Source organism: Zonotrichia albicollis, unplaced genomic scaffold (genome assembly GCF_047830755.1).
Source record: "Zonotrichia albicollis isolate bZonAlb1 unplaced genomic scaffold, bZonAlb1.hap1 Scaffold_83, whole genome shotgun sequence".
In the NCBI taxonomy this organism is placed as follows: domain Eukaryota; kingdom Metazoa; phylum Chordata; class Aves; order Passeriformes; family Passerellidae; genus Zonotrichia; species Zonotrichia albicollis.
In genome coordinates, this window is record NW_027428460.1 from 689,255 (window position 1) to 702,127 (window position 12,873).

General features: G+C 39.3%; 1 protein-coding gene across 4 annotated transcripts in view; it reads left to right on the forward strand.

Moving 5' to 3' along the window:
* LOC141728024 (multiple epidermal growth factor-like domains protein 8) overlaps positions 1-10,362 on the forward strand; it is a 109,859-nt gene extending 99,497 nt beyond the window's left edge. For 2 of the 4 annotated variants that reach the window (XM_074534318.1, XM_074534323.1), the window contains one exon: positions 2,087-8,989. The gene's annotated coding sequence lies outside the window, so the exon portion shown is untranslated. The other 2 variants (XM_074534322.1, XM_074534317.1) reach the window with 2 other exon arrangements.
* The last annotated feature ends 2,511 nt before the right edge of the window (positions 10,363-12,873 follow it).

The window sequence follows — 12,873 nt, forward strand, 5'->3', positions numbered from 1 at the left end:
AGACCCACGGATATAGAGTGGGCTGATTGCCAAGTCATTCTTTTGGTGTGTGAGGTTCATGGTTCACAATTCTGAACGAGGTCCTGGTGCCACTGCAGGTTCCTTCCCCCCATTTTTACCCTTATCACTCCCCCAGAGCCCAGCAATCTGCAGATGAGTGGCTTTCTGAATTGACTACATTTACTTCATTGGGTCTTACAGCTCATAAGACTTTTCTTCCAGGAATTTCCTTAATTATTCCTTCAACAAAATTTGCTTGTGGCCTCCAAAACATCCCTAGGCAACAAGTTTAATTACAAACTGTGTTTAAAAAATACTGTGGGGATTTTTTTAAAAATCCACTTTCTGACAATTTATTGAATATATTTCAGTTTCTTGACTACAAGAAGTAGTGAATAATAATCAATATCAGTAACATGTTCAGCCAATTTCAAAATATCTGTGTATATCATAGAAACAGAACTTCTAGCTACAGATGGGAAGTAGGTCACTGGATAATGAAATATTTAAATTGAAAATGCAAACCCTGGAAGAAAGATAACAAAAAGGGACAACTCGTGTGATGTGAAAAGTCACAGTCCAAACACCTGAAGGTCTCCAAGTTGCTGAGCCATGGGGCAGGCAATGTTCTCACACCCAGCATTACCAGCACAGGTAACACCACAGCTGTGCACACAGAACTGCTGGGGCAGAACTCAAACCTTGGGGATCCTATTTCCTACTCAAGTGTGAAGGCAACTGAAATGCAGAGAAGCATCTTACAAGGGAAGTGGAATTCCAATACAAGAGCAATCATCCAATTTTTCAGAACACTTCTGCAGTGAGGTGACTTGCTTCAGCACAGAGCAGCCAGCACTCTACTTTAACAACCCCCCATCAAAAAACACTACAAAATAAATTTAAAAAATCCCCTAAAAACCCCAACAACTGCTCCCCCTTCCCTCCCAAAAAATCCCAACAGCCCACAACATATGCTCAAAGCTGTGAAAATCAAATGATTCTACCAATCCAAAAATGTAGTACAGCACTGAGTCAGCTACACAGAACTCAGCTCTAATAGTGCTGCTGACAAATTGCCTTAATTCACTTCATTTCAGAATCCCTACAATATTCACAGGCAGACAGGGCCAGGGTTTGGATTAGGGCTTCCTTTCAGTGCTGAGTATTTTGTCAGGTTTGTAAACCCTTGCTGGGAAATTTCAACTCCTGTGGGATGCTTGCAGCTCTACAAACACCCTCATAAAAACCACATTCTGTACTAAAAACCACATTCTGTACTAAAAACCTCTTGTGGAATCATGCCTTTAAAACTCCTTTCTAAGATGTGTTGCAGCCTTTTAGCATGTAAGGACATGTAGACTCCCTGGGCTTATTTTAAGATTGGTTTCAGCTTAGTTTGAATTATCTACATAAATAACTTTTAATATTAAAAGAGCAGACTAATGCAGAATTTTTGCTCTTTATTTGCTACTGAATGTTTCCTGCCTGGCAAATCCAGAAAAGATACTTACTGATATACAACAGCTTGAAAACAAATTCAGTGGTATTAATAAAGCTATCACTTTTATTTAAGTAAGCAAAATATCTACTTTTATAGACTGAATTGAATCAGATTGCTATTCAGATTTTCTATTCTGGAAAAAAAATGACTGAAGTCATTAGGATTCATTTGAGACCATACGAATGTTAAATGGTAACAAGTCTTTCATATGCCAACTGTGAATGTGTGCCTTTGGGACAAATACTTCCCTTTTCAAAGAAAATTGGGGTTTATAAGCATAGAATAATGCTGACAATATTAAGACAGATTTCAACCATCCAACAAAAATCAATTTTGGAGGAAGAATTTTGGCCCTAAAACACAAAATCTGACACTAACTAATGTTTGACTTTAATCAGTGCAATACAAATAATACATCAGAGGCAAGGGGGAACCTGCTGATCTCTATGTAGAGATTGTGTATTGTTTTTCATTATGTGAGCCTATTCAGATATAAACATATAATAGCTATTGAAGTCACTCAAATATCACATATTTTGGTGCATTTGTGAGCACATGCAAAAATCTTTTTGTGTTTCAATGCAGGCAAACAGCAAACATCTATCTTGTAATGCCAACTCAGAAGGGTTGAATTCACCTCTGGTGTCATGACTGTAGTGCAGAACTTGGCAATACATCAACAATAAATACAGCATATTCCTTAAGTTTGTGTTTTCTTCAAACACCTCGGTGAGTTAATGGGGTGTAAAGCAAAAACAGCAATCTTTTTTTTCCAATTAATTTAACATGAATTTCAAGGGCAAAGTAAACAAACCAGCAAGTAAATCAAAAAGCTGATTTTGCACTTTCAGATTGACGCAGCAAGTTTTTGTTCAATTTTTTTGGGAAGTGCCCATTTCTGATGTAGCTAATTTGGGCAGAAATATAATTTCTGGTGGTGGCAAAAACAACAATCTGAAAAAAATGTTAACAAAATTCACAGATGGATACCAATACCTTTTAAAAAGAGCTGCTCCAGCCACTAAAGACTTTTGTTACTATAATATAAATACTTGTATAAGCATGAAAACCAGGTAGTTTGTACGAGGTCATTGCAAATACAAGATGCATCAACCTGGTGAAGTTCCTAGAGCAACATAAATCTGTTTATGAGCAGCAGGTGAATTCCTGCAAAAGACTCTAAAGCTATTAACAGCTCGGTAAGGAGTACATAATAATAGGTTGTTAACTCAGCCATCCCAACAAGCACATCAAGAAAGGGCACTTTGAAACTACTAATGCAAATACATTAAAAAACGCACAAGAAAAGCGGAGAATTCCAAGATTTTTCTTGTTTCAATCCATCAAATAAATATTTGTGGGCTTATTCAGGGACAATAACAAAACTACATGGGAGTTACTGAATGAGGTGCAATTTTTATGAATTCAAGTTGGCTGATGAAATTATTAGTTTAAATTAAAAGCTCCTCTAATGTTCATTTTGATTCCAACAACCACATCCCCACAACAAACCCACAGCTTTTGTTTAATACGTAGTAAAGTGATTATACTGATATTAAACAGGAAAGTAGTGGTTTGGTGCATTAAGATGGAGGGGCTCTTCCTAAAGGAGCTTCCTCTTTCCCTTTGGATATTTCTCCCTTATCCCAGAATGACTGCTTTGGGGACACTGCTACTTAATAAAAAAGAGGTTGCTAATATTATACAGTCAGTGGCATCATTTAATGTGAAAAGGAGACCATTCAAAGAGGAAAACTAATATCCTGTCCTTTTCTGTGCTTAAAGTACAACTGAAATGCAGTCTTAGAAAAAAGAGACAGAAAAAAAGGAACTTTTTTCAGTTTTACTCTCATACCTTTGTACCTCTCCAGGTATCTCTTGAATGCATTGAATATTGCAGGAAGAAACTCTAACAATATCTGAACACTCCTTCATTTAGACAAAGATATAAACTCATGTCTCAAGGCATAGTTATGATTTAATCTATGAATCCACCTTTATGGCTGTAAATCATCCATGTATTGCAAAAATCACTGTGCCAGCTCCAGCTTTCAAGAGTTTGGGCTCACAGATGATTTTTTTTAATTTTAAAGCTACTTTGTATTTTAAGAGGATCTAAAGGAAACATTCTGACTGATTTTAGAGATGTGGAGATGTAGACATTGTATTTAATTATAAATAAGTAAAATCACTTTCATTCAGACGACCATCATTTGGCAGGTATGCTTGTTATGTTTAGGTCATTGTTCACAAAACTTGCCATTTTTTTGCTAAAAATCTGTGAAATTTTTAAACCCAGAGTTTGACTCCTGAATGGGCGTTAAAGTATCTGAGGGAACTCCAACTCTGTTATCATATGCAACGAAAACTTAGTGCTCCTAAACTCCAAGGTGAACACACTGCAGGCAATTGATAAGAACAGACACAACAAAAATAAAATGCTTTGGGAGTACATTCTCTACTTTGTTAATTCAGACTAAACATGTTCAACTCCTTAGCACTTCCTTTTGTGCAACTGATACATTATCTCTGATGAGAAAACATTTCCTTTTTACTGTATGTTCATCAAAATCATCTAAATGTTGCCTTAGCTGAAACTTTCTGCTCTATAAAACAGCTGCTTCTGATTTTTGACCCCACCTAAACACATAAGATTAACACTGATTCCTGCGGCTAACATTATTATTATTATTATTATTATTATTATTATTAGTCCTGTGTCAGTGCACAATTCTGAAAACTACTTTTCCTGAGGTTCAAAGGCTTTAAAGGATAGAAAAAAACAATTAATAGGTAATTTTATTAGCAACCAATCTTTGTTATCAATGAATTTAGGTTTCTTAGCTTTGTTTGAGGTATGGAACTAGTTGTGTTTGTTGTTTTGTAATAGTTTGCATACCTCCTATGCTTATTCCTAAAAAGCATTTGAAAACCACTTATACAAAACCATTAATACACTTTTTCTGCATTTGTGCAGAAATGTCACTGTCACTCAAATTCGGGATGTCTCATTTTGATTCATATTAATGATTACTCAAAGAAATAGCAGTCTTTGGTTTAATATTAGATTTTAAGACTGCACATCATTTCTTGTATAAGTTAAGTGAAGACAGCTGTAGACTGATAGAAAAATTAACAAGGTCATGCTGCTTTCTAATTCTTTAAATCTGGTACTTTCCTCTATCATCTCTCTGCCTCATCAGCTCTTCATCTCTTTTTCAAATCTCACTGGAAAACTAATTTCCTCCTTGCCTCTACTGCTCAGTTATTTTCTCACTTCTATTTATTAATTCCATTCTAAATAATACTGGGATGAAGGAGAAGTAATATCTGATGTCCTACATATCCTGTCCACTCACTGTCCTATGGAAGTGGGTTAATTGTTTTATGTGAAAACTGCCGGTGAACTGCAAATTGAATCTCCCAACAAAATGAAGTATTTTGGCAAAGGGATTTGGCTTTAAATTTCATCAAAAGACAAGAAAGCAAAGAAATATCACCCCCCTCCTCCAAATCCTGATTTTAAAGATATTCTCTACCTTCTCTATTTAGAGATTTCACTGCAATGCCTCAGGTTACTGCTTGGGTACATTCCATTAAAATCCCTTCTCTACAGACAGGCTTCCTTAGCTAATTATACGTTATCCTGTGTGTAACAGGAAATGCAATCCAGCTGCTGTGCTTGGGCCATGTGGGAGAACAAATAACAACTTAATACTGTTGCTGATACGTGCACAGCTTGGTATGCCTAATGCAGGTCTTAGGGAACATTAATTTTTGATGATTAACTTTCTGGGTTTGGATGGAAAGGGGAGCAATAAGTGTTTTCCAGTTCAGCTGCACAACCTGGAGTGCAGCTGGTGGGATTTATATCTACTGTGTGCTGTGTTCCCTTTCCCATGAGGGAATTCCTACAGAAGGAGGAATTGTCATTACAAGGCTCTAACAAGGCCCCGCTACTTCATCTGCCTCAAACATGAAACACTTTTAATGAGAGGTAAAGAGATTATGATGCCCTGGAATGTTGCAAATAGTGCAAGCTTTGGTCAGTGTCTGAGTAATAGTTTAAAGTATAAAAGAAAAATTAATTGCAATTAGCAGTGGCAATGAGATTATATTAATGAGTTTGACTTTTAAAGGGAAAGACACTATGGCACATGAGAGATTTTTTCTTTCAGAAAAAAAATTAAAAATGGTGTTGGTGCCGATATCAAGGGACCATAGAATATAATGGCCAGAGTACAGAATAGGGCAGACACCCTGTACCAAGAGAGAGAATTTGCAATGTGTAGTATCTCAAGATCCCAAAGGTGGTCTATGAAGAAATGCTTTTATGAGCATGTCTTAGAATCTCCAGGGGCAAAGATTTAACTGATCTTCTGTGTGTTGCTGTAAAGACTCACTTACTATGCAAGGCACAGACTTCAGAATGATTCATAATCTACCTGAAATCAGGCATTTCAACTACCAAGCCTCAACAAGGCAATTATTTCAGGATCATGATATTCTCTGTCTGGTTACATCACACAACTATTCAAACAGCTGAAAATCCTTTCTCTTTGCTGTGACAGAACTTGGAGAATCTTGGACTGAAAGCTGAGGAATTTTTGTTCTCCCAGGCCAAATCACCTAATTTTGTCCTAGGTCAGATTTTGTTCACTGCATTTTTGGCTGAAAGGCTGCAGAACAAAATGACCTCCTGTCAGACAACCACATAAAAATGTACCAGTGCACTCCAAAATAAGAAACTACAAATCTGTACAACTGACTCACAATGAAATTTTGTTATTGGCCCAAGATTTTAATTTTTAGAGACAATATTTCCTGAAGTTCTGAATGTTTTACAGCAATTCCCCGGAGAAATGAAGGTCATATAGCAAAAGGTACTTTAAAGCAGAAAAATTATTGAACTGCTTTATTGTACTTTGAAATTAATGTATGAATCCCTATTTGTAACTTATTGAGACCTCTGGGTAACTCTCCTTATCTACTTTATTTCTTTATAACTTGGTAGTCTTTATCAGAAGAACATCTTTCACAGAGAGGACTTGATCTTTTGATAGTTCTCTGTGAGTAATTTGTATTTTACAAGAGTATAAATACAAGTTTCTTGCATAATTGGCACAGTGTAGCCTCCTTGTGCTTCTTCTGGAAATGAATGGAAAGATGCATCTTTATCCTCCATGCTCATCATCATTAATTTGTCTTCCTTATGAAGTTGCTGGAAACTGCCCCATTTGGTGGAGTGCTTACAGTTTATTGGGCAGCTATTTGATTTCTGAAGTTTACATATCTTCCAGAAAACTTTGGGAGCCCATGACAAGATACAACTTCCATTTGTGAGCCACAGAATTCCTACTGGTGATAATTAAAAGCAGGCTGCTCCCCTAATGTGCTCACCAATGATGTACTCACAATTTTTCAAATGTCAGCAAGGAAGCTTAAAAGAAATAGCAGTAATAATTGTAAAAGTTTAGAATGTTGCATAATTCCTCAGAGCTTCAAGAAGTTAAGAAACTGATATAATCGGCTGAATTTGAGGGATTGAGTGGTTGTATTTGATGAGGGCATTGCTTTTCTTACATTGTTTATCAGAATAAAAGCTTTCTTTATTAAATACAAATGACAGCTAGAAAGGGATAGAGATGAACTGCAAAAGTTGTTCCATTTTTCTACCTAGTCTGTTTATTAGTAGCTAAGACTACTGTTTTATGCCTTTTTCTTGACTCCCTAAGACATTAATAGAATTTCTGACCTTTTCAAATTTAACACATTCTTCAACTTTACCTGCATTTTTTACTCTCTGTTAGAGGGATGTCTTTGTGATAAATTCATACTAGATCCAGTAGAAAATTATTTCACTCTTATCATACCTTCTGTGAGCATGCAATATCCCTATTTTGTCACTTCTGCTGAGAACAGGAATGCTGACATTCCCCTGTTTCAGAGTTCCTGGGAAGGCTGAGAGATTACACTGTCACTGGCTACATCTAGCCCTGTCACAACACAAACTATGCTTTTCAATATACAGAGCTCCACAGTGAAGAAGAAAAAAACTAATTGAAACATAAAATTAATAGTGCATATTAATATTTTCTGGCTTTGAGGTAGGAACCATCCCTTTTTCTTTCTCAATATAAAATTTTATTTGCATTTGGCCACTACACTTAGCCAGTTCTGTAACGTATGCTTCTTGATTTAAATATGATTAAAGCAAAATTTAAATATTAAAATGGCGTGAAATAACATTTTCCAATTTAATGCTGTAAATAAGCAGACTGACTTGCAGTAATGGGTTATTCATTTCTATTCCTTTTGTTGTGAAGTGCTACTAAAGAGCACTCATTTCTGTGGAGAAATTTCCTTATAACTGTTGCTCACCAGAGCAGAAGTCAATTAGACCTTAGAGATTCTATCCACTTATTGTTAAAGCTCTTTTTAAGCAGAAGATTGTAAGATAGGTAAATCCTATTTTCGCATTCCTAAAGGCTGCTCTAATGTCCCTATGATGAATCAATGGGAAGTTCTGTTAATTAGTTGCTTCAAATCCAGTAGCTGCAGGAGAACTCTTATATGGTTACCCAATGAAACCTTTTGAAAAAAAGAAATGCTTAGAAGAGGAGCATGGGTTTTAATCACTTTAAGGGCAGCATTTTCTTGCCATTGGTCCTAGGCTGAAGGGTGGCTTCTGGCTCTTGAGCTCAGCACTGATCTGTGTTTTGTACAGAGCATTCTTTGCACCATCTCTTACATCTTCTACACTGTTATAAATTTCTTGAATTACAATGAGTCATCTACAATGTGGTGAGCTCCTCATTTAATTTAGTCCCACAAGCTTCTTGGTCTTTTCAAATTTTTATTGAATAATGGAAGTGCATTCTTTCATTTAGAGTCAGCTGATTTTATTCTAAATTTCTTTGGCTTCTGTTTTTCAGAATCCTTTTTTCCTCATGCGATACATACAGGACAGAAAATGTGTATATTAAACAATGACTAGATCTAAGTGTTCTTTCCCTAGAAAATTTATTTTTCTGAGGCTGACTTCCATTATCCATAACTGTCTGATCTCAAAATAGGTGATCTTCATTCCTTTGGACACCATCCTCATGAGAAGGCTGTGGGTGTCAGTATGTAAAATATTGGGGGTCTCAATATGTAAAATACGCCCTTTGGGATCACATGTTTAATTCAGTTTGTTGTTTCTATCTCTCTGCCATTAGCAACAATTACAGAAATTACATAATTAAATGTTATTCTCTCCTTGAGACCTGTGCCTGCTTCAAGGTACATGAGAGATCACACTCACCAGAATTCAGGGCTTTGTCACCTGTTTTCTGAGCAGGGTTTCCCTTCAGAGGAGGGAATCCACCTCTCTCCCTGCCTCTTCCTCCTCTCTTATCTCAGTCACTTCTCAACTGCAGTTATGGGAAAATACTGACTAAACTCTCCTCAAAATCCCTTGCTTCTCTTTTAAAACTCATTAATCCGTCCTAGGTTCACCCTACAGAGGAGGAAACTGCTTTAACATCCCGCAGGGAGCCTGCCCTCCTCCTGTTGGGGGAACCAGTTCTTTCAGTAAGAGAAGGGCAGTTGAGGGTGGAAGAGATACCAGTGCCATGAAGACTACTTTACATTGGATCAGAAAACAAAAGAAAACTGTTTTCTTGGTCATGAAAAGGAAAGGGTTCTTCAGGCTTCATTTACAGATTAATGGCACAAATTAAACCAACAGTAAACTATGCTTAACACTATAGAACTTATATTTCAAGCCCATTAAACAAAAATGTTTGGAAATCAATGAAAAAGAATAGAGATGTATCAAGGTTCAAATCTGAAGTGTTCTTCCAGGTGGTAAAAACACTCTTTGCACACTCCCGCGTGGGGAGGTGTCCCTATGTTTGTGGGGGGGGTGTCCTTATTTTGGGGTGTCCCTATATTTAGGGGTGTCCTTATTTTGGGCGTGTCCCTATTTTGGGGGGCCTGTCCCTATGTTTGGGGGTGTCCCTATTTTGGGGCTGTCCCTTTCCCATTGGGTTTGTCCCTATTTTTAGGGGTATCCCTATTTTGGGGGGCCGTCCCTATTTTTGGGGCTGTCCCTCTTTTTGGGGGTCTCTCTATTTTTGGGGAGCTGTCCCTATTTTTGGGGCTGTCCCTATTTTTGGGGGTCTCTATTTTTAGGGAGCTGTCCCTATGTTGGGGGGTGCCCCGATTTTGGGGAGGTTTCTCTGTTTTTGGGGGTGCCTTATTCCCATTGAGGGGGTCCCATTTTTTGGGGGTGTCCCTATTTCTGAGGGGGTCCCTAATTTTGGGGGGTGCTGTCCCTCCCCCATTTGGGCTGTCCCTATTTTCGGGGTGCTCTCCCTATATTTGGGGTGTATCCCTATATTTGGGGGTGTCCATCCCTATTTTTGGGGCTGTCCATCCCTATTTTCAGGTGTCCATCCCTATATTTGGGGGTGCCCCTTTCCCGAAGGCCCTGTCCCTGTTTTTGGGGGTGCTGTCCCCATATTTGGGGGTGTGTCCCTGATGATGGGGGTGTCCCTATTTTTGGGAGTGCCATCCCTATATTTGGGGGTGTCCCTATTTTTTGGGGGTGCCATCCCTATTTTCGGGGGTGTATCCCCATATTTGGCGGTGCCATCCCTATATTTGGGGGTGTCGCTATTTTTTTGGGGGGGGGTATCCCTATTTTTTGGGGTGTCCCTTTCCCATTTGGGGTCTCCCTCTATTGGGGGCTCGGTCCCGTTTCCCGGGGGGCTCTCACGCGGGCAGGGGGGGTGTCCCGAGTCTCTCCTGCCGCTCCCGGGGCTGATCCCGGGCTTGATCCCGGTGGTTCCCGGGTCTGTCCCGGTGGTTCCCGGTGATTCCCGGTGTGTCCCGGCTCTGTCCCGGTGTTTCCCGGGGGTTTTGGGGTTTTGGGGGAATTTGGGGAGCGTGAGGAGGGGTTGGGGAGGGACTGGGGGGTTCTGGGCGGATTTGAGGTGGATTTGGGGAGTCTTGGGGGTGTCTGGGAGAGGTTTTGGGGATTATTTGGGTGCGTTTGGGGAGGTTTTGGGTGGATTTGAGGAGTTTTGGGGGGATTTGGGGATGTTTTGGGTGGATAGGGAGATATTTTGGGAGGATTTGGGGATGTTTTGGATGAATTTAGGAAGGTTTGGGCAGATTTGGGGATATTTGGGTGGAATTGGGGATATTTTAGATGGATTTGGGGATATTTTGGACAGATTTGGGGATATTGGGGCGGATTTGGGCATATTGGGGCATATTTGGGGATATTTGGGTGGATTTGGGGACATTTTAGATGGTTTTGGGGATATTTGGGTGGATTTGGATGGATATTTAGATGGATTTGGGGATGTTTTGGGTGGATAGGGAGATATTTTGGGAGGATTTGGGGATGTTTTGGATGAATTTAGGAAGGTTTGGGCAGATTTGGGGATATTTGGGTGGAATTGGGGATATTTTAGATGGATTTGGGGATATTTTGGACAGATTTGGGGATATTGGGGCGGATTTGGGCATATTGGGGCATATTTGGGGATATTTGGGTGGATTTGGGGACATTTTAGATGGTTTTGGGGATATTTGGGTGGATTTGGATGGATATTTAGATGGATTTGGGGATGTTTTGGGTGGATAGGGAGATATTTTGGGAGGATTTGGGGATGTTTTGGATGAATTTAGGAAGGTTTGGGCAGATTTGGGGATATTTGGGTGGAATTGGGGATATTTTAGATGGATTTGGGGATATTTTGGACAGATTTGGGGATATTGGGGCGGATTTGGGCATATTGGGGCATATTTGGGGATATTTGGGTGGATTTGGGGACATTTTAGATGGTTTTGGGGATATTTGGGTGGATTTGGATGGATATTTAGATGGATTTGGGGATGTTTTGGGTGGATAGGGAGATATTTTGGGAGGATTTGGGGATGTTTTGGATGAATTTAGGAAGGTTTGGGCAGATTTGGGGATATTTGGGTGGAATTGGGGATATTTTAGATGGATTTGGGGATATTTTGGACAGATTTGGGGATATTGGGGCGGATTTGGGCATATTGGGGCATATTTGGGGATATTTGGGTGGATTTGGGGACATTTTAGATGGTTTTGGGGATATTTGGGTGGATTTGGATGGATATTTAGATGGATTTGGGGATGTTTTGGGTGGATAGGGAGATATTTTGGGAGGATTTGGGGATGTTTTGGATGAATTTAGGAAGGTTTGGGCAGATTTGGGGATATTTGGGTGGAATTGGGGATATTTTAGATGGATTTGGGGATATTTTGGACAGATTTGGGGATATTGGGGCGGATTTGGGCATATTGGGGCATATTTGGGGATATTTGGGTGGATTTGGGGACATTTTAGATGGTTTTGGGGATATTTGGGTGGATTTGGATGGATATTTAGATGGATTTGGGGATGTTTTGGGTGGATAGGGAGATATTTTGGGAGGATTTGGGGATGTTTTGGATGAATTTAGGAAGGTTTGGGCAGATTTGGGGATATTTGGGTGGAATTGGGGATATTTTAGATGGATTTGGGGATATTTTGGACAGATTTGGGGATATTGGGGCGGATTTGGGCATATTGGGGCATATTTGGGGATATTTGGGTGGATTTGGGGACATTTTAGATGGTTTTGGGGATATTTGGGTGGATTTGGATGGATATTTAGATGGATTTGGGGATGTTTTGGGTGGATAGGGAGATATTTTGGGAGGATTTGGGGATGTTTTGGATGAATTTAGGAAGGTTTGGGCAGATTTGGGGATATTTGGGTGGAATTGGGGATATTTTAGATGGATTTGGGGATATTTTGGACAGATTTGGGGATATTGGGGCGGATTTGGGCATATTGGGGCATATTTGGGGATATTTGGGTGGATTTGGGGACATTTTAGATGGTTTTGGGGATATTTGGGTGGATTTGGATGGATATTTAGATGGATTTGGGGATGTTTTGGGTGGATAGGGAGATATTTTGGGAGGATTTGGGGATGTTTTGGATGAATTTAGGAAGGTTTGGGCAGATTTGGGGATATTTGGGTGGAATTGGGGATATTTTAGATGGATTTGGGGATATTTTGGACAGATTTGGGGATATTGGGGCGGATTTGGGCATATTGGGGCATATTTGGGGATATTTGGGTGGATTTGGGGACATTTTAGATGGTTTTGGGGATATTTGGGTGGATTTGGATGGATATTTAGATGGATTTGGGGATGTTTTGGGTGGATAGGGAGATATTTTGGGAGGATTTGGGGATGTTTTGGATGAATTTAGGAAGGTTTGGGCAGATTTGGGGATATTTGGGTGGAATTGGGGATATTTTAGATGGATTTGGGGATATTTTGGACAGATTT